Source organism: Mixophyes fleayi, chromosome 1 (genome assembly GCF_038048845.1).
Source record: "Mixophyes fleayi isolate aMixFle1 chromosome 1, aMixFle1.hap1, whole genome shotgun sequence".
NCBI lineage: Eukaryota > Metazoa > Chordata > Amphibia > Anura > Limnodynastidae > Mixophyes > Mixophyes fleayi.
The window spans coordinates 308,129,536-308,146,970 of NC_134402.1; positions in this window are offsets into that span (position 1 = coordinate 308,129,536).

Consider the following 17,435-nt stretch of genomic DNA (forward strand, 5'->3'; position numbering starts at 1 on the left):
GGGACACTTGAAGTTTCTGTGAAACTCATGCATGTTAATGCGGGGAATGGTCATTTCATCAGGGCTCAAAACACAGGAAAACTTTAATTGGATCCACCATTCTGTCTTTCCTCCATTTAATTTGTGATATAGTAGATGAATGGAAGAGGGAAGGAAGCTGATATAGAGATTGCTGATAACAGTGCATTTTACACTGCCGTCTTAGCAAGAGGGATGACAGAGCATGGATTCTGGAAGCAGAGCATGTTCTATTTCCCCCTTCTTTTTTATGCCATCTGCTTCTGGGGCAAACAAAAGATTTGCATAGGGGGCTGTCAGAGTGGACATGACCAGCATGCAAGGGTCATAACTCGCTTTATACAGTGTGAAGCAGAAAGAGTCCTGACTGAGTGGAACAGTCCCCCCCTCCAGGGCCGTCATTACGGTAGTAGTGCGCGTAAATACCGTTATTACGGTACTTTTCACGCTGGATTTCAGCTTGCGGCTCACGGAGCTGCGAGGTGAAATCCGGCTAGTATTTTTCGTAATAACGGTAATAGATTTTCCGCGGCTAAAACCGCCAACAATTGAATATGCCCCTAAGTATGAATTGTAAAACTAACTAACTAAAATTGGTACTTATGTAGTTGAAGACTAATAATGAAAGTTATACTACAATTATATTATTAAAGTGATTTCACTTTATTTGACCTTCAGCAGCATTCTATCAAAAAAAACAAAATCTTCTAATATTTTTTGTTTACATATGTTTGTGTATCTTTATGAATTTAAAAACAATAAATTAATTTTAGACTTTAGGCACACCTCCTGCATCCATCATTGCACCTTTTAAGGCCACTGATGTAATGGTTCCAGCACCCACAACACAGGGCTGTGACTTGGATTTTTTTAAACATATACATAAATAGGTTGAATTATTATTTAGCATGTACCTGATAATTTTCCATTTAAAAACAATACATACTATATTTGCCAATGAAGTTTTGTAGTAATAAAGTTCTATACAGTAATTAGAAAAGGGAGACAATTAGGATGTACAGTACTGTTCAAAAGTTTTAGGCAGGTGTGGAAAAATGCTGCAAAGTAAGAATGCTTTCAAAAATGGAAGTGTTAATAGTTTATTTTTTATCAATTAACAAAATGCAAAGTGAATGAACAAGAGAAATCTAAGTCAAATCAATATTTGGTGTGACCGCCCTTTGCCTTCAAAACAGCATCAATGCATCAATTCTTCTAGGTACACTTGCACACAGTTTTTGAAGGAACTCGGCAGGAAGGTTGTTCCAAACATTTTGGAGAACTAACCACAGATCTTCTGTAGATGTTGGCTTGCTCAAATCCTTCTGTCTCTTCATGTAATCCCAGACAGACTAGATCGGCGGTTCCCAAAGTGTGCGCCGCGGCTCCCAGGGGTGCCGCGGCGCTGTCACTGGGGTGCCGCCGGCCAGCCTTAGAAAAAAGAAAGCAAACAGAAACTTACCAATCCGCGCGGCGCTAGGACCCTGCAGCCTCCCCTCTCCCGCAGCTGTCACTGAATATCGACGTCAGTGACAGCTGCGCGAGAGAGGAGGCTGCAGGGTCCTTGCGCCGTGCGGATTGGTAAGTTTATGTTTGCTTTCTTTTTTGCTATAGCTGGCGCAGGGCAGAGGAGGGGGACAGAGGGCAGCGGAGGGGGACAGAGGGCAGAGGAGGGGGACAGATGGCAGAGGAGGGGGACAGAGGGCAGAGGAGGGGGACAGATGGCAGAGGAGGGGGACAGAGGGCAGCGGTGGGGGGCAGAGGAGGGGGACAGATGGCAGCGGAGGGGGACAGAGGGCAGAGGAGGGGGACAGATGGCAGAGGAGGGGGACAGAGAGCAGAGGAGGGGGACAGATGGCAGAGGAGGGTGACAGCGTGAGAGAGGGCAGAGGAGGGTGACAGCGTGAGAGAGGGCAGAGGAGGGTGACAGCGTGAGAGAGGAGTGTGACAGCGTGAGAGAGGGCAGAGGAGAGGGCAGTGTGCCTGGATGCAGAGGGGGCAGTGTGCCTGGTTGCAGAGGGGGCAGTGTGCCTGGTTGCAGAGGGGGCAGTGTGCCTGGATGCAGAGGGGGCAGTGTGCCTGGATGCAGAGGGGGCAGAGTGTCTGGATGCAGAGGGGCATTTTTGCATACAACTAAATAAGTATTTCTGTCGTGACCTAAATACTTATTACAATTTTTTGACCCAACTACTTCTAAAACAGGACTGCTCAGTAATTATTTTGGAGGGGTGCCTTGAAAAAATTTGGAGACTCTACGGGTGCCGCGAACTGCAAAAGTTTGGGAACCACTGGACTAGATGATGTTGAGATCAGGGCTCTGTGGGGGCCATAGCAACACTTCCAGGACTCTTTGTTCTTCTTTACGCTGAAGATGGTTATTAATGACATTGGCTGTATGTTTGGGGTCCTTGTCCTGCTGCAAAATAAATTTGGAGCCAACCAGATGCCTCCCCGATGGCATTGCATGATGGAAAAGTATCTGCCTGTATTTCTCAACATTGAGGACACCATTAATCTTGACCAGATCCCTAAATCAATTTGCTGAAATGCAGCCCCAAACTTGCAAGAAGCCTCCACCATGCTTCACTGTTGCCTGCAGACACTCATTATTGTACCACTCTCCAGACAGAAGTAACCATACAATTCTCTAGATTTTTATTAAATTTGAAATTATGTTTGAATGTGGGAGAGTCACACAATCCAAATCGATCTGAAGGATCTGATCAGATTAAAGATAACATAATTACGATTGGGTAAATTGGATTTTTTTTCTCTTAAATGGATCACAATGTGATCATGTGCCGTAAACGCATGATTCTGTACTATTGTTAAGTACAATCAATAGATACATACAATCAAAATACTCATGTGAAAAGGATAATGTACACTTTAAAACACAGCGGAAGTCAAATAATTGGATAAAGTAAACTAAATTGATTAATATTTTACCGTGTGATTACGATTAGTAAGCCATGTGTCCCAATCGCACGGATTAATAACACTTATCGTAGGAGTCCTTTGAATTGACCTATGATTTTCATTATATTGGACTGACCTGACCCCTGGACCAATGAAGAAAGACCTTAGTTTATCTTTGTGTACATTGTGACATCATCACTGTTTTTTTTGTTTTTATAGGAATGGTAACCTGACTGATATCCACAGGCAGTGTGGTTGTACTTAGGGGGACATATATTACATAGAATGAAATGTACTACTGAGATCCTGCAATAACATTTTAGAGTGAGAGTGTTGGGTATACTCTCAGAGGGTGGCATGGGGAAGTCAAATAATTGAATGAAGTAAACTAAATTATTATTATTATTAATTTTTATTTATAAGGCGCCACTAGGTATCCGTAGCGCCGTACAGGGACAGACAGAAACACAATACAGGGTGAGACAGCACGGTACAGTTAACAAAAAGCACAGTAACTCGGAAGCTCAATGTACAGCTAGATGAGAGGTGAGAGCCCCCAGCAGGGTAGATAGAAGGGTAGAAGGGCAAGAGGACCTCACGGAGGAGACAAGGAGCTGGAGAGCAGAGTTAAGGTGGTGGAGAACAGCTCAAAGGAGCGTACAATCTAAGGGGAGGGTAGGACAGACAGAAACGCAGGGGTAGGAGGAGGAAAGGGGGAGAACTGAGGCAGAGACGGAGAGGGGGGGAGAGGAGAATGATGAGGGAGGTAGGAGGAGGGCAGGATAGGGAGGGCGGTAGGTGGGAGGCTGGAAGGAGGTCGGTTAGGAGGAGGACTGGAGGGTTTTAAGAAAGAGGTGGGTTTTTAAGGCCCGTTTGAAGCTGGACAAGTTAGGGGATGTTCTGATGGAGCGGGGGAGCTGGTTCCAGTGGAGGGGGCAGTTCGGGAGAAGTCTTGGATGCAAGCATGGGAGGAGGTAACCAGGGGGGAAGAGAGGCGACGGTCATTAGCCGAACGCAGAGGGCTGGATGGAGCGTGGATGGAAATGAGGTTGGAGATGTAGGGAGCAGTGGAGTTGGAGAGGGCCTTGAAAGTGAAATTGATTAATTGTTAGGAACAGCAGGTAACTGCTGTTGTCTTTTTGGCTGCTGCGCTGTTGTTTTCATCCTGAGTGTGATCACCTGAACTCCCCTCACCTGCAGCTCTATCTGACACCTGCCCTTATTGGCTACTACTGGTTTAAATACCTGTCAGCTTAACTCTGTCTTTGCCAGTTATAGCGTTCACACTCTTGCTTCTCCGTGCTCATGGTTCTGTGATTAGCTCCAATGGGGCAGGGACTGATGTGAATGGGTTCTCTGTACAGCGCTGCGGAATTAGTGGCGCTATATAAATAAATGATGATGATGATGATGATTGTATCTGAACTTAGGCCCAGGGAAGCGCTGGCTTAATGTAATGTATTTGGTTTATACTTTCCTGTTTATTGTTAAATTTATTATGCTTCAGCATGGCTTACTGTAAATGCTGCTATCTTTTGCTATTAAATCTCTTTGTGCGTTGGAACCACAATAATCGCATTGGACAATGTTTATTGGTAGCGATAAAATGAACATTACAACACAATACTAATAATTGCAAAAATGTTTGCTGTGTGTGGTGACATTGGTGGACGATTGATACGTTTTCAAATTAAATAATTGCATTAAAAAACTACACATTGTAACTTTATTTGTACCATAAAGCAAGGGCTGTATTAACAAATTGCCTTGTGCTTTTATTGAATGTAACAGTCCTCTATAAGATCTGCTACTAATTTGCCAAACAAGTACACGTCTGATTCCTCAAACTGCTAGTACAATTGGACAACTACAACGTCATTGGGGGCCTATTTACTAATTATCTGGGGTTTCCCCTGATCATTTTCAATCTTGATTGCATCTTTTCGGTTTATTGGAACTATTTATTATTATTATTTTTTATTTTTTTTATTATTATTATTATTATTCTTTAGCTGGGACAGCACTTCCGAAAATGGCTGTCCTGGCGAAGTACTTTTTCCCCCAGTGGTGTCTTTGCAAAAGACATCACGTTAATGTTTGGCTAGCTGGTATATACTCAAACTACAGAGAGACTACAGTCTATGACGACCATCAAAGAATTTAAAATATGTTTAACGTTAGCATTTTGCGAGAAGCTACGCTTTTTGCAGCTTAGTCAATATCTGACCCCATAGAGATCTATAGGGACAGTGGTACAAAGCACCAAGTTAATGAACGCTGGAGAAATCTATGATTTCTCTGGCATCAGTGCTTTGATAAATTACACAGATACTTAAAGTTGCTATAATCATGAGGAGAAAGCCATTTCTGCATGGTTTTGGTTATGCTTCATAAATAGGCCCCTTAGTCAGATGAGTTCACCGTCTGACTGTCTCTACCACTCTTCCCGACCAACATTTGATAACTCCCATCAAATGTAGATTTGGATCAGTGGTCATTTTGGGCCCAAAAAGACCACTTAGTACGCTGTTCCCATAGATCTCTATGGGGACAGCTCAGAGGCGGAACTAGCGAGCTGTGGGCCCTGGTGCAGGGAAGTGGGGAGGAGGGAACCGGGACGCACAACTTGCTAGTTCACCATGCAGCCGGCCCCATTATCTTCTATGGGTCCCGGTGCACCGCACCTGCTGCACTAATTATAGCTCAGACAGTGGGACAGCTATTTACCAAGCTGCACTGCAATTTGTGGCAAATTAAATCTAAAACAGCCTGAATACCTGTCCAAGTTGCAGATGGTTTTAGAAACTTTAATGATTGTTTGACCACTGTTGTTCATAATACTAACATGCAGTTGTGTTTTTTTTAATACATACATGCAGAGGGAAGGTAAGAGGACGCCACTCGCAAGCTTACAATCTGTATGTGTGTGTGTGTGTGTGTAATATATATATATATATAAAGTTAACCCGTGCATGATACTCATACATTATAGTCAAATCAAGCTACTTAAGGTGTTAAAAAGGTTCTTGTCATGCATTTGGGGCTAGGCCAGGCCTCCTCAGGGGAAGAGCGTTAGTTCTCGACGTAAGCGCCCTTTTTTAACGTGGTTTTGTCCACATGTCACCACCTCATCATTCTTCTCCATCACCTCATCCTTCATCTTCATCGCCACATCCTTAATCTCCATCGTCTTACTGTTCTAAAACCTCTCGATACACAACGTTTCTGCTAAACACCTTATCGCTGTGCTCAATCAGTCTTCCTTGAAGGGCAGTATTCAAAACCTGCACTTTCACATCACTGCTTCTCCTTACTTGTGAAAATGCGACATACAATTGTCCATGACCAAACACAGGCTCTGGTAAATAAATACCCACACGGTCAAGAGTTTGAGACCTCAACTGGTAAATTTAGCCTTTACTACCCCTCCCACGGGGGGATGATGGAAGTTAACTGACTTCACTATTATAATTGTTTTGTCAAATAATGTCAGTATACCAAATTTCAGGTCAATTGGATGAGCCCTTTCTGAGAAAATAGTTTTTTCCACACACACTAACACACGCCACTAGGCTTATATATATTAGATAATGTGTGTATATATGTTGGACCGTAAGCTCTTTGGGAGTACTCCTTTTGTTTTTGATTATTTGTTCTTTTTGTAATGCCCCCTTATATTGGTTTACTTTTATGTTCCTTTTCTATTTATCTAATATATAAAAGCCTAGCGGCGTGTGTTAGTGTGTGTGTGTGTAAAAAACTACCGGGTGACAGAGTGCTCAAGCTGCAGCGCCACCTGCTGGGCGTAGTTATATACTACACTGACCTACTAAATTCTTAGCATTATCTAATATATAAAAGTAAAAGCCTAGCAGCGTGTGTTAGTGTGTGTGTGTGTGTGTGTGTGTGTAAAAACTATTTTCTCAGAAAGGGCTCATACAATTGACCTGAAATTTGGTATACTGACATTATTTGACAAAAAAATTATAATAGTGAAGTCAGTTAACTTCCATCATCCCCCCTTACTAAAGGCTAAATTTACGAGTTGAGGGCTCAAACTCATTTTTGTGAGGTAATTTTACCTCATGAACACACATGCTGTGTTAGTGTGTGTGTGTGGAAAAAAATACCGGTGACAGAGTGCTCAAGCTGCAGCGCCACCTGCTGGGCGGAGTTATATACTACACTGAACTACTAAATTCTTAGCATTATCTAATATATAAAAGCCTAGCGGCGTGTGTGTGTGTGGCGATGAAGATGACAAGAACCTTTTTAACACCTTAAGTAGCTTGATTTGACTAGAATGCATGAGTATCATGCATGGGTTAACTTGTCTATACATATATATAGGACACTACATAGTGTAACAACACTTCACATAAAAAAAGACAGTGGTGCAGTGCACTCAGCACAGATTGCTGAAGGTGCAACTAAATGATTAATGTTTTCATATGAATGATTTGATTCCAAATTTCGTATATTGGAAAATGTTTTAAAAAAACTGTAATGGCCATATGTGCTCAGGAAAAAATGGCAACGGTTGGCAAATATTTTATAGGTAATATTGATTTTTTCTGAAAAAGCCAAACATCTTCTCCACAGGATCAACCAAAGCACATGACGCCTATTTATGCAGAAACTGCTTTTTTCTGCATGGTTTAGGCATGTTTAAGCAAAATATTAATTTACGAAAAGCCTAATGCTCCTGCATTAGGCAAAGTACTTCATTAACCACAGACATCATAATAATATTCAATGGGCATTGCTGTCTGGGCAATTTAATCACGCCCTGAAAAACTTAGCCGCCTTCCTGCTCTCCCCTTGCGTTAATTTCCGTGAATGGCATATGCCCTATGTCACGCATGCGCAATAAAGACTGCGGGTCAGGACCTGGAGTTAACGTTAGGAGGCTGTCCCTGCGATTACTTCTTTCTATCGGACGCCCTGTCCCTACATGACCTCTATAGTAAATTGCTTCAAAGTGTCACCTGTCATGACAGATGATAATTAACGGGTCAAAATCCAGTTAATCAGTAAATAGGCCCCACAAACACTTTTTCTTTTTGTATTGTTTTTAGTGGGATACCTATATTTATGTAGATGACATAACATGGTGCTGGAAAGTCTTGTTACAGCTTCTCCAGTTCTGTAGAGTATGGTAATTGCTGCAGGATTGCCATGGAACTGCAGAGCCCATCAAGTTAGTCGTGCTCCCAGTAGCTGTCTACTGCACTCTGCAGGATGCAGGCGGCGTGTAAAATGATGACAGATGATTCTGGTGATGGGGAAATAATTCTTAATTTTTCCTCCTCACAGGTTTGAGAGCATCGGAGCGTGTTCTGCAAGCAAGTCCCACGCTGCTTGAGAAACAGCCCTTTCTATCGCGCACACTGTTATAACGTGCCTAGCACACAAACACTGCCTTACATACATATCTGCAATGCAGACTATTAACCCTTTCACTGCAACAAACCACATGCAGCTCTCCTGCTCTCTTCCACACACTGTACAAAGGTTGGCAGTAATGGATAGTAGCCTTAGCACATCACATTGACCAAAGGAGTGGAATAATGTGCTTTTATTTTAGCATCAGGAAGTATTTAAACTACAAGCTTTCAATCAACAATTATTTTATCCCAACGCACAATAGGGAATTGATTTCCAAATGTTAATATGTAACTGTTAACCCTTCAGGATATAGAATACAAATAGCAGTGCTCCAGGAGTAACAATAGAACCCTCTACACCCCCCCACCGAAAAAATTCCTTGCAGTCATGTAAGATTAGTCTGTTAATAATGTACCACATGGGGCCCTATGTGTTGCAGGATGTGGAGAAATGCCCATAGGGATTTTGTGTTACATTTTAAAGAGATTTTTCTTGTGCAGTTTTAAACCATGCAGTCTAACCTCCTAGTATTTCCTTCTAATGCTTTTCCTCTGAAATATGGTGCCTACTGTACAGATATTAGGCTAAGGCTATAAGGGCGGTTTTCAATCGTGCCATTATATAACATCTAGAAATGATTGTCTAAAAAAAGCATAGTGCAGAAAAATGTGATTGCATATGACAAAAACAAAAGAAAGACAAAAATAAAACCTTCATGTATACACTATGTACGTTGTTTGGTACCTTCCTGCCCTCAATCACCTAGCATGGCATGGGATATGATAGTAATCTTGTCTACCAATTAAGTAATGGGAGTGATTTATCTGCTAAAATCTCATAGGATAAAATGCGATTAAATACTTACATAGCTTAAGTAAAAATAAATATTGGAGTGGGGACCATTTGCGCCCCATAACAATTAAATATTGAATGTGTAGCTTAGCATATTGAAATCAATCATGTTACAAAACAAGGGATTGCCGGTTATGTGCTTAACATTACAAGGTTGCACAGGTACATGTAGCCTATTGATAGCAATAATCACAATGACACCTGTAGGTTATAAAGCAAAAGCAAATAGCAAAAAAGAGCATTATGCCAAAACACATAAAAAATTGTCCCTTTCCCTAAAAAAAATATTGTAATGTTCAATATAACATTTTTCAGAAAACAATGTCTAAATAAACAAAGTCTGTACTAAATGTGTCTTTAAGTATAATATGGGCAGCACAGTGGCTTAGTTGTTAGCACTTCTGCCTAACAGCGCTGGGGTCATGAGTTCAATTCCCGACCATGGCCTTATCTGTGTGGAGTTTGTATGTTCTCCCCGTGTTTGCGTGGGTTTCCTCCGGATGCTCCGGTTTCCTGAAACTTTCCTCCCACACTCCAAAAACATGACACTTCAATATATTATTATATTACAAATAGGGTAAAGTAGACTTTAGCATTTACTACAAACAATACAAAAATCTCTACTCTGACGGCGTAGGTATATATGCTTGTTTGCCTGATGTGTGCCTGGCTCAAATGCTACTGTTATTGAGCTTTACTCATCTTGAGATGTATCCGACTATTTTAGATATGTCGTTTCCCTATGTATATTCTGAGCGCATATATTCCCAACTGTAAATGGACCCCAGTAATTCTTAACTTAAAGCAAAAGCTTTCAGCATTAATGGAATTAACATTCTGAAACTAATGTATTTTACACTGTATTAACAAATGTTGGTGTTAAATCTGAAGGTAACTTGAATTAATCCCCGTTTAAAGATCTCTTTTTGTCATTTTGACTGTTGTGGTCTTAAAAACAACTTTATATAATTTTTGAATATGGAATTAAAATATAAAAGTAAAAAATATACATTATTTACCCCATTTTTTTTATCTAAATCTACTTTTGTTCATTTTGCCCCAATATGATCTGCATAGCTGAAATTGTTACATGGTCGTATATGGACTTATTGCTTCATAAACCTCCTGCACTTTCACCTCATTACTTCAGGTACAAGAATAAATCTACCATGGTAGAATAAAAGAGATAAGGGAGGTGGGAGCAGGTATTTGATGTAAGATCTAATGGAATGATTGAGGGGGGAGTTTACTGTTTTTTCAGCAATTTTATTGGCTACTCATCATTGGTCCTCAAGGCACCTACAAGTGCCCTGTCCTTTGCTAAGCAGGCCTAAATACCTAGTGGGTACCACTACAATTGACAGTAACAGGAGGGGTCCAGTGCTACTTAGCATTGGGCCATGCATCTCTAGTTGCAGAGGTTCGAACATTTGTTCAAGGCCCCTTCCTTAGAGGACTGGGCCCGATGCTGAGTAGCACTGGGCTGGAAGCTAATCTGTGGTAAAATGAGATGTTTTTCATAAAGAAAAAAATGCAAAAATAGAAATACCCGCACTACGGAGATTTCTTTTAAACCTTAACCTGTCCCACTTCTCCGAATCCGCAAGATAAAAAATCCAAACCTATATCCTAAAGCCCAGCAGAGCTTTCAGATTAAAATATTTCTGCCAAATACCGGATTAATTCAATATCCCAAAGGTTTGGTGTAGCAATTCCTTAAACTTACCAAATCTTTTTTTTATATAAAGCAAGTATGGAACATTACTTTCAGCTGTGACAGCAGGCAAATTTAATCCAGTATTACAGTCAGTTTTAAAGCACTTTTTCCCCCCCAAAAAACAGTAAAGTTTTTTTAATCAACATATTGGAATGAGTAGCCTCAGTAAATCAAACTGAACCAGTGACTCTACCGGTTAGGTAAGCGCTATGGAATTTTCTGGTGCTATATAAATAAATGATCATGATGATGATGATTAGGTATATTGTGTCACAATATGACTCTTTCCCTGACTCTCTCTTGATTTATCAACGATTATTCAACGAGGAGACTTACACCATGCCCGGTGCTTAGGAGATAAAACCGCTGAACGCGCTATTTGTAAAATGCTTGCAAATATTAATCGTCCAGTAAGATAATATTGCTAATAAACTTTAAAAGTTCTTATCTTAGTCCTGTGAAAACCGTTAAATCAAGAGAATTACTTATGTAGCCATTGAATATGACTGTAAATAATTATCCAATGCATGTTAGTACAAAGATTATTTAGTTTTACATTTTGCTTTTTAGTATTCTAAATACATTTTTATCTTGTTGATTAATTAATTAGCAGACCAGTGATCTGTCATGATACTAGACAAACAAACTATTCAGTGCCAGTTTGCTGCTAATGGAACATTCAAACACTGAAATATTCAGATACTTAAGGAAGTAATCTTCCAATTCCAGTCTGTGCACTAAAAGCTTATCTATACCCATCATCCTAATGACCTAAACCATGTTCAATCATATATATGAAAAAAAAGATAATATTGAGTCCTTGTGTTTATATTCTTATTATTATCAATGTAATTTATTTTTACGTTCTTAAATATACTGAATATTGACTGTGAATATGTATAATGATGTAGATGGTTTACATTCAAACTGTGATTAAGATACGGGGGTATATTTACTAAACTGCGGGTTTCAAAAAGTGGAGATGTTGCCTATAACAACCAATCATATTCTAGTTGTCATTTATTTAGTGCATTGTACAAAATGCCAGCTAGAATCATATTGGTTGCTATAGGCAACATCTCCACTTTTTTAAACCTGCAGTTTAGTAAATATACTCTACAGTATATAACTTAGTAGGCTTTGCACTGAGAATTTTATTTTTTCTACTTCAGATGTTTTACGTCCAGCTATACGTTTCACGATTCTGGCAGATTTAATTTATTCTCTTGTTGCCAACCTGGATTAGTGCTGTCAGAGACCGGAGCAGAGTCTAATGAGCCCCCAGTTTTCACAAGGGACTTCTGCAAGCGGGTAAGGACTACACTGCTGGTAGGTTAGCAGGTTGTGGCCCTCTGCTGCCCTGCTGTCTAATACGAGCTGGTATCAGACAGCAAGAAGGGACTGGTTAACGCTGCCAGGACTGATACCCGGACAGACTGCAGAGTGCCAAATCGTATAACAGGGAGGAGTGTCAGAACAAGCCGTCACAGCAAAAATCAGAAACAGAAGTAGTACCAAACAACAGGAAAAAAAGAGAAGTCAGGTACAGATTAGAATTCACAGAAATCAGCCACAAGATGCACAGGAACGCTGGAGTACAGGCAGAGCAGGTGCTGGCGTTCCAGCACCCCCCTTCCAGCAATGCATAGTGAAGCCCCTTTGGGGTATACGGATGGGTAAACCCCAAAGGGACTTTTTGCAATTTATGTGCTGTCCAACCAGTGCCTGATTGGACAGCACGTAAAATGCAAGAAGGTACACAAAGGTGTTGTCACTGGTTGGACAGCGTGTAGCATGTAATGAGGTACACAGATATGTAGGCAATAGTAATGCAGTAAATAAATGGATACAATGGTGTGTATCACAGTGAGCCCGTAGAACAGAAATAGACAGCAAGTGTAGCGTAGTTCTTACGCGCAGATGACCATAACTAACAGGTGGGATTGGCACAACCAAATACACTGGTGCAGAGTCTAAGACCCCTACTGGAATTCACAAGGGATCCCAAGTTGTGCACAGTGTAGCTGGTTCCCTGTGTGAAACCAGCACAGTACTTAGCTGGTATGAAGCCAAAAACACAGCAGATGGAAATGTGGGTATGCTGTCAGGGAGACCGGACACAGGAGTTGAAGAAACACGAAGGAGTGCATTACTTCCTAGTATAGGCCTGGAGCGGGACTATAGATGTTCGAAACAATTGAAAGTGGCTTGTTAATTAGTGATTCCCTGCATGACACCATCAGTACTGGAGGTTAGTGGTAACACCTGAGAAAGGTGTTATGTCATCTCTAGCCTGAGGCTGAGTCCAGCTGGGTTCTGTTTAGGATTCTAATTGGAAAGACCATCAATCAGTGGCCTGCTGAGTGCTGGTTGCAGACCAGTGATGTCGGAGACTGCTGGTACTCACACTAGACACCACATGATTGTGTACAGAGCAGGTTTAAATAGCTGAGTTGATGAATACACCAGGCCTCTGGCCAGCAGTCACATAACCATGCATTCAGAGCTCTTAAAGGGCCACGCAGCCCCTGTTGTACAGATTGAGGCTGTGGCACAGGAGCTGGCGACAAGAGCAGAGGTGGGAGCTGATGGACCGTGCCACACAGCGGATTCAATAAGTGACAGCCAGATTCTGGCACATGACAAGTGGTATGAGAGCAACTACTACTGGAAAGTAGAGCCTACGGTTTGAAATGGAAAACCACTGTCAATGTGTGGCAGTTTTGAAACTGCCAAAAAAGGATTCTTAGTAAATTTCCCCCTGAGTATTTTTTCAAATGCAAACTTGATGGAGCTCCTTTGGCCAGGCACTCATCTGTAGATGGATTAATCCCTGATATCTCCTTTATGAACCGGAAGCTTACTTAGGGAACCCTAGAAGAGCTCTATTCATTACACAATTTCTCCTGGAAAAGTGGTTGCTTGACAATTGGAGCCACAGGTCTTTCTTTAGTTACATATTAGGGGTCTTTAATTGTACCCCTTGGTTATTTGTCCCACTGGAAAAAAAAATACTAGACCTCAAGAACTTCAGCTAACCTTAAGCCAGGTATGCTCAGATACCACTGGCTAATTCTCCCCAGTACTGAGTCAAATCAGGGGAGGGCTGGCAAATTTTAGCCTGGGGGAAGCAAAACTCGACTTAGCAGCCTATTAGGAACATGTTAAAGGAAAAAAATGCAGGTGGCCCAGTGAACCAGCACAAGGTAGCCCACTATGGGACTGACCCAGGGGGGCAGATGTCCCCGTGCCCCCCATTCCAACCCACCCTTGGAGTCAATAATACAACAAGTCAAAGCCGTGAAATTAATGGGCAAGTATATCTAATCTGATCTCCAGTCTGGTCTTCTCCAAAGGCCTTATAGCACTACTGTCTCTAGTTACTCTGATATGAGGGATTACTTTAAGTCACTCTAGTCTAGTCCCTGGCTCAGGTATATCTCATTTCATGGACCTATTCTACTGTCACGACTACTGGTTATAGTCATAAGCTTGTAGAACAGGTGGTAGAGGACTTCACCTTTAGCAGCCGCCTTTCCCGTAGAGCTTGATGTGCTCACAGGTACTCAGATGCCCCCAGGTCTTATGCTCTGCGTAGTACAAGCTTATGGTTTTGTTACACTTACATTTCCTCGCTCCAGTGCCGCGATCGCCACTGCTCCGGTTCTCACTTCCGGGTATCAGCAGGTCACATGATCGCGCTGCGGGGTGGGGAATTCAAAATTTACACTATTTAAACCTCGCTCTAACACCCGGGAAGCCTCAGAGTAACTAGTTAGTTCCCTGACTCCTTGCTTGTGTGCTGTCCCTTCTTCTTGTTCTCCTGTGTACCAGACCTGCCTGCTGGCTCTACAATCCCTGTATACCAGACCCTGGCTTATCTGACTACGAATACCTGCTGAATCCTTTACTGCTATTCCTGTTCACCAGACCCTGGCTTACCTGACCACGAGTACCTGCAGTATCCTCTACTGCTATACCTATGTACCAGACCCGGCTTACCTGACCACGAATTGTCTGCTCATCCCATTTCGCTGCTGTACTGTGCTTCGTACCCGGGCTTCCAAATAGGAGTTGTCTCTGTTCCAGTACCACTTTTATTGTCACCGGAATTAGGTGACTTCACCTTGCTCTTACATCTCTCCCGCACCCCTACCTCTAGAGGCTAACCTGTGGATCGAGACCTGTGAATATCTGCAGCTAAGCCCATTCCTCCTTGCGGCGGTTCTTTGTGAACACCAGGGGTTTTGTTAGACTTCACACCACAGGTCGGTCAGCGCCAATTTAGAGTTGGGCAAGTATCCTATCAATTCCGTAACAGGTTTAAACCGTAGCGTGGTAAGGAAATGGTAGTACAAGGCAAATGAAGTCTGGGACAGGCCAAGGTCAAAGGGCACGGGCAGACAGCGAAGTGGGGTCCATGCAAAGGGTCAGGTCCGACAGAAAGACAGGATATCTAAGTCACAGGCAGGAGTCAGGGTCACCAGCAGAGAATCACAATCCAATAAACAAACCAAAGGTCATACACAGAAAGGTCAATCCAGAGGTACAGCAGTACAGGAACACAGAACAATCAGCAGGTCAGCAGCCAGGAAACTGAACGCTATAACTGGCAGGAAGGCTAAGCCCTCCCTGCCTTAAATACAGAAAATGATCAATCAGGAGCAAGCTCTATAAACGGACAAGGAGCCCCAGCTGTGGTATGTGTAAACTGCGTATGCGCCCCAGGAACAGCTTGCCGGGTCGCAGTGCTAACTACAGTGGTAATACTAGTTACTGGCACACGCGCCTGGCTGTGTTTGCCTGCCGGGACGCATCAGGGGCTAAAGAAGCGTCCGACCATTGCCCTGGCAACGGCCGGGTAGAGGCGGATGTGACGTCCTGATCGTCATGGGATAAGGGGCAGTGAGAAGAAGCGAGCCGCGGCGGCTCGTAGTAAAGCCGCGGCTCGTGACACCTATTAACAATAATTTTGATATTGTGCCATCTCATCAATTAAAACTTGACCTGGCGAAATGGTAGATACCATATCATGTATTCTTATGTTTCATAAATATTATTATAAACTATAACAATAATAATGAAAGTAACATTTAAACCCAGCGTCCATTAAAGCTAATCTATATTAAAGTGACCAACCATACAAAGTCCCAGAATCTCTGGAGGCCCTTTTATGCAAGAAGCTCAACTTGTAGCTATTAAATGATCTTCCTGGGGCTTGATACTGTACTGCTGAATTTTACAATGTGCTAGGTGACAATCCAGTTTAGATAACATTGAAACCAGGGAATTTATTAAATTCCAACTGTGGATTATCTTGATATCAAAACTTGTGCACATTTTTGCCCTTATCAATCTTAATCAGATGGGTGTCTTTTTGCAATAGTATAATACAACAATAGTATAAACACTTGCAAAACAATTTCTTTGTCTACTTCTAGAAACATAGGATTTCACTACCAACTGATGCCATAAAGGCGTTTAGACCCTGTTAACTCTGATTTGCTTTCCATGAAGCAGGAGCAAATTGGCGTCTTCAGCCTCTTTGTGCAGAGTTATGTCTATTTATCAAGCCTAGACAGCAAAGATTGCAATAAATTGAATTTTCTCTCTTCCAGTCATATACATAATGAAACTAGACAGTTTTCCTCTTCCATCGCTGCTATGTATTCTGGCAATGGAACATTTGGCTAGAGCCAAAATACTTCTATTAGAAGCGTGTTTATTGGGAATAGTGGGAGGCACAACTATAAAACCACAGTCTTTGTTGATAACTTACTGCTGTGTCTACCCTTTCCTCATGTCTCTCTTTCCTCAGTTATCAAACAGTTTGACCGATCGGGCTGTTTTAAAAAGAAACTTCTGGCGGCAATTTCTCAACCTCTGGCATATATACACACTCGGGAGCAGATTCGAGGGTTCTTTAGCCTCTCAAATTTAATTTGAAATAACAATGTTCTGTATTAGTAAAGAATAAAATATGTACCCAAAAAATCAGAGGGGGGTATTTTTTTACAAACATAATGGGATCCTTGATAACTATTCAAAGACATAAGGGAGGATATGGTAAGGAAAAGTTTGAGAAACCCTGCTCTGAATACATCAGTCCCATCTCAAGAGGCAGCTCTGCATAAACCAAGTTCTGCTAGCAATAGGAGTTCATCAAATATTGGGAAATGTGTATCCCTCAAGGTCTATCTAAGCTCTGAAGCTTAACTTTTCATCAGTTTCTGCTACAAGCATTTGCAGCTTGCTTTGTATGTTTTATCCCAAACTTCCCATGGTTTAAGAAAATCATTTGTCTAAAAAATGAATTTACTCCCTAGACATATATATCAAGCTGTTCCTCTCTTTACTTCCCTCTTCTTTGTTTTCTATTCCAAGGAGAAAGACCAATGTACTTTTTTTTTTTTATGCGAAATCGCCTTAGAGATGTTCTATACTTTTCAAAATATCAAATTCAAGGAGAACACAGGCTTCCAGATTTTCTATTCATTTCTAAAGTTTAAATGGATTTTTGGACTGGTTCCATCAGGTCTCC